General features: G+C 39.8%; 1 long non-coding RNA gene across 1 annotated transcript; it reads left to right on the top strand.

The window, feature by feature from the left end:
* Positions 1 to 245: 245 nt before the first annotated feature.
* On the top strand, positions 246 to 1070 carry LOC106920660 (uncharacterized). The gene is made up of 2 exons (XR_015761485.1): positions 246 to 479; positions 574 to 1070. It is a non-coding gene; the product is annotated as an uncharacterized LOC106920660 (long non-coding RNA).
* The last annotated feature ends 4576 nt before the right edge of the window (positions 1071 to 5646 follow it).

The raw sequence follows: 5646 nt of genomic DNA, 5'->3' as shown, positions 1-5646 counted from the left end.
TAGCTGTGGCTTAAAAATAATATCGACACGAGGTTTTGGTAGCTTCCGTTTTTTAACATAGCTAAGGTGGCTTCTCATTCGTAGCTTCTGATGCGGGAAATGGTTAAAGGGAAATTCCGCCTAGTATTTCACTACCTTTTAGGGTGTTTGATGTGCTGTAATTTAAAAACTTAAATGCAATGAGTCTAAAAGCCTAGGTTAGATATTCCACACTGTTACCAGGATATTTTAAACACTATTTTTGATTGGTGAATTTAAGTAGTCCTATTTTGATTCAATTAAAATGACTGTCTTGCTGTCTTGAATTCATGTAATATTGTAATTGAGCACATTAACTAAAATAAGACTTGTTTTATTTTTCAAGTAAACCAAACTGTTGCCATGGTGAAGCCTATGCCAGACACGTCTCCAATCATGTATTGCACCATCTACAAGAAACTTTGGGAATTGCAAGTGATGGTGTCCTTCACATTCTTGAGGTAAGAAACTTATGATACTTATTCATCATTACACTGATTAGTCCCTAAAACGTGGTTTGTTTTGTGATTGTTTTTCTGTCTGTGCTCCAATTAGCAGATGACCCAACAACTTCAATCAAACAAAACCACTTTTCAGCTCTGTGGTGATCGTGAAACCAACTTTCTACTGGCCATTGGAACCATGCCTGCCCTGATCTTCTGAAAGGAGGACATCATAGCTACTACACCTTCCAGCATGCATGTGTGTGGCCACTCCTCTCTGTGCTGCTGACAGATATCTTGAGAACACTGTCCATAACTGAGACAAGACTTCCACACATAAAAGGCTATGGCTGATTGGAAGATGTTCATTGTGGAGTAAGCTCCTATTGCTGACATCTAATCCCAAGTTTATTTTTGCTTTGGACAATTTGGTTTGCTTGACTCTTAGGGCATCTTATGAGTGCGACAGATGTGTCAGATCGTCATTGTTCTGTCATTTTACGGGATTGTTTCAGAATCAGATGCCCATCCAGACTTTAAATTCTGACCAGTAGTCATGTTTTACTATGTTTATGTGAAACTTAAACGTAATAAAGATGTTAAAAGTAATTGAACTTATGTCTTCATTTCAGGAAGCCAATAACATCTCTTATTCCAGTATAGATAGGATCAATTTTTGGTTTTTTGCCTTAGCATAAGAACCTTGAGTAAAGCAATGACAAAATATATATTTTAATCCTATGCAACAATAAAAGTAAACTAGTTTTAAGCATATATATGCTGATTTTAAGAAATTCAATGTCAAGTAATATTTTCTTTACTTGAAATTATTTTTCTTAAAATAAGATAATGTATCTTACTTGTTTAAGTAAAATTGGCTTGTTTTAAGTACAAATACACTAATTTTAAGATAAATAAATCTCATATATTCTATTTGTATTAGTAAAATTTTCTTATTTTATGAAAAATGTTCTGTGTATTAAGAAAATAAATCTCATATACTCTATTTGTATTAGTAAAATTGACTTGTTTTAAGTACAAATACACTAATTTTAAGATATTTGTAGGTTTATCTTGGTTAGATATTTTTTCTTGTTTTAGAAAATCTTGACAAGATAAATTTTCTTGTTCTGTTGGCAGATAATTTTTCTTATTTTAAGAAAATTAGACCCTGTTTTTGTACTTTTTTTTCTTGTTTTTGAAAGGGGACTTTTTGCAGTGTATGAATACACTTTAAGCAGATCTGATTTATAACAAACTTTCTTTTTATTTAGGGAATCTCTGTGGGCTTTTATTGCTCCCGGATCCTAGAAATGATTCAAGAGTTTTCTGTGGTTATGGATTGTGTTTTACTGAGTACTGCAAATAAATTGACTATAATTACCAAGTAGCAGCAGGTAAAAGTGTTTGTATAGTTCTAGGTTCTTAAAAAGCAGAAATCAGCAGAAAAAAATACATTTCATAGTAAACATACTTGAAACAAACGTCAGCTGTTTGTTTAATCTCAACCAATAACAGGTTTTATTCCCAGGATTGTCCTGCAGCTCCATTCAGAGTAAATACCATGTTGGGATAGCGCTTTAGCATTAGCTTCCCCTAAATACCGTGTTGGGATAGCGCTTTAGCATTAGTTTCCTCTAAATACCGTGTTGGGATGGCGCTTTAGCATTAGCTTAATCTAAATACCGTGTTGGGATAGCGCTTTAGCATTAGTTTCCTCTAAATACCGTGTTGGGATAGCACTTTAGCATTAGTTTCCTCTAAATACCGTGTTGGGATAGCGCTTTAGCATTAGTTTCCTCTAAATACCGTGTTGGGATAGCACTTTAGCATTAGTTTCCTCTAAATACCGTGTTGGGATGGCGCTTTAGCATTAGCTTCCTCTAAATACCGTGTTGGGATAGCGCTTTAGCATTAGCTTCCTCTAAATACCGTGTTGGGATAGCGCTTTAGCATTAGCTTCCTCTAAATACTGTGTTGGGATGGCGCTTTAGCATTAGCTTCCTCTAAATACTGTGTTGGGATGGCGCTTTAGCATTAGCTTACTCTAAATACCGTGTTGGGATAGCGCTTTAGCATTAGCTTCCTCTAAATACCGTGTTGGGATAGCGCTTTAGCATTAGCTTCCTCTAAATACCGTGTTGGGATAGCGCTTTAGCATTAGCTTCCTCTAAATACCGTGTTGGGATAGCGCCTTAGCATTAGCTTCCTCTAAATACCGTGTTGGGATAGCGCCTTAGCATTAGCTTCCTCTAAACACCGTGTTGGGATAGCGCTTTAGCATTAGCTTCCTCTAAATACTGTGTTGGGATAGCGCCTTAGCATTAGCTTCCTCTAAATACCGTGTTGGAGTTTCGTGTTTGTCAGGTTTTTATGTCTCGGCTGAAGATACTGACACTGTGAGCCTCTGTGTGATTTCCTTAAGGGGAGGCTGGGACTTAATTTTAGTTCAGTTTTTCATTTGGTAAAATATGAACTCTTTTTGCCACTATGACTTTAAAACCCACTAAATTAAATTAAAGTTTGTGGTTTGAAAGTGACAGAATGTGGGGAGGTTTGGTGATGAAAGGCTCTGTAAGGTGAAAGCAGTTCCAGCTTCTCTTGCGTTACCCCAGTTTAACCTGGGGTAACGCAGAAACTGCCGGCTCACATCCGCAGGTTTTCTCACCCAAAGCACCTTTATGAAAAATAAACCCAACCACAAACGCTCCTATCAGCACTTTCCTCTTTCCTTTGGTGCTAAAATGCAAACGTGCGTCAAACTGATAGTGCCGTTTTGTATCAACCTGTCGGAGTCTTGAGAACCGGTTTGTCCTCATATTCCACCTTGCTCAGTGTTTCTTCTCCTGTTCTCTTCTGGATCTGGTTCTGTTGATCCACTAAGCTGCTGTCAGATTCAGGGCCAACCGTTTGGGCTCGGCCACAGAGGTCTGCGCATTCCTCCGCTGGGCGTTCGGCTTCTCTCCTCGTAGCGTCTCTGTTAGGTGGAAAGGTTGGGAGTATTTCACTTGGATGGACCCGGATTCCCTCTGGATCCGCTGGCTTTGACTCTTTCCAAAGCTCTGATGTTTTATTGGAAGTGGAGTTCAGGTGTATTGTGGTGAGACTGAAATGTTTGGAGGGAGGCTGGGATCGGGTTTAGCCGTGGTTGGGGTTCCGGCCAGGGAACTTCTCACATTAAACACCGACACACACACCGACACACACACCGAACCTCTGAGGAGGCTTTAAAAATTTGTCAGCGCTCCCCCCCAGCTAATGACGCCCTCAGCTGTGAGAGCTGACCCCCTCCTGCCCTCCAGGCTCCCGCTCCTCCCCCAGCCGTTCCTCTCCTTAATGAATGCCAACTGAGGCGCTGCGAGAATCCCAAACCTCCAGCATGTTTCCTACCAGAGCCCGAAAACAGGGGGATCCTCATCGCCCCTGTGGAGACGGACATCTTAAAGCGGAACCATGAATCCGAATACATCAACCCTCTAGTTAGGGCCGTTAGTCATGAAAACTCATGATAACTCATGATAACTCATGATAACTCATCATGTTCCTATTTTCTTGAGGATAAAACTGAAGCCTGTGTTTTACAGAAGGATCCTTGTTTTGAGATTTTTTTTTTCTTGAATCAGACATAAATATAGTTGACACCTGATGTGAAATGAAACAGAAGTGGGGACTTGAGTCATTAAAGCTGAACTATTCTGCTTCCTTGATGAGGTTAGGATGTAAGCTAAGCAAAAACATGTTAAATGCATTTTATTTACTCAAAATAATTCTTAGAGATTTTAGTCTGTTCAGTTCTGCCCATCTTGGGTTTTAGGGCATCTTGTCACTTTAAATCCAAATGAGTTGCTGCTGCCCCCAACAAAAAATTTAAACTGCAAACTGATGCACAGCTATGCAACCATACATCTTTGAAAAGCATTAGTTGAGCCTCCTGCACAACCAATAAGAAAACAGCAAGTGGTTTCTGGACGGTAGGTCAAAAACAAAACATGTCGTCTTTTTCAGCAGCCACTGTACAACCAGCTGACCAAACATGCTGGAGCTCCGCTTGGGTTGCTAGGTAACGGGTGGAATTCTGCTGGGGTTGCTAGGTAACGGTCTGGGCTTCTCTGGGGTTGGTAGGTGAGGGACAGTATCTGCTGATTTGTGACGTTACATTCCAGAGTTTTTTTTAAAAGTCAACTGAGAATAAAGTGGAAATAATGAAATCATAATATTATGACGTTTTTCTCATAATATTACTTTATTCTCATATTTTTACAGCGTCCTTCTTGCATTATTTCAACTTTATTCTCATAATTCCGACTTTATTCTTGTAATATGATTTTATTTGGGTAAAAAAAAACAATTAGTATGACCCTCATACTCTGTTATATATCTATATAAAAACAGAGGAAATATTTAATTCAAAATGTTTCAAACTCTTCTAATAGAAACATTTCATGTCAAACTGAACAGATACACTCGTGTTTGGCTGGAAACACGTTTCTTCTGTAGGTTCTTTTTCTGCTACTGATTGTTGAAAGGTTTCATATGCAGTGACCCCTGCTGTTTAAAATGAGAACCACAGTGAAAGTCATGTGCCCCACTCTTCAGGTGAAGATCCTCCGAACCCTGGAGCTTCAGTCTTTGTCTCAGCCGTTTCTCTCCCTCCTCACCCAAAGCCAAATAAAACCTCTCAGCAACTTCTGTTTTCCTAATCTGTGAACTCTGACAGAGACGCCCTCGCTTGAAAGAAAGACGTCTCAGCATGGGGTGATGTCCTGGTGTCAGGGAGAAGCTGAAATAACGTTCCCTGGAATGTCTGCGTTGAGGCCACCAGACCACCCTGCCATCTCGCAGTTTCCTTCTCTGTGTTGCTACGTCTGTTAGCAACAGACACGCCTCGCCCACCTTCACTAATTGGGCCGACTAAAAGAAACACTAAATGTGTTCCCAGTTGTCCTCATGGCAAGTTTTTACATCTGTAAAATTCACATTTTGTACATTTTCTATTAGGGATGCACCAACTGCAGTTTTCTGGTCGATCGCTGGTTTTACGCTGTATGCTCTGTACAATGGCTGCTGGAAAAGACAGTGTTTTGTTGTTGATTTTCCATCCAGAAACTACTTGCTGCATTCTGGCTGGTTGTACAGGAGGCTCCACTTCTGCTTTTCAAAGATGTGCGGTTGCATAATTGTGCAT

The sequence above is a fragment of the Poecilia mexicana genome, unplaced genomic scaffold (genome assembly GCF_051168715.1).
Source record: "Poecilia mexicana isolate PSO_F unplaced genomic scaffold, ASM5116871v1 scaffold_19, whole genome shotgun sequence".
In the NCBI taxonomy this organism is placed as follows: Eukaryota; Metazoa; Chordata; class Actinopteri; order Cyprinodontiformes; family Poeciliidae; genus Poecilia; species Poecilia mexicana.
This window is presented reverse-complemented; position numbering and strand designations above follow the sequence as displayed.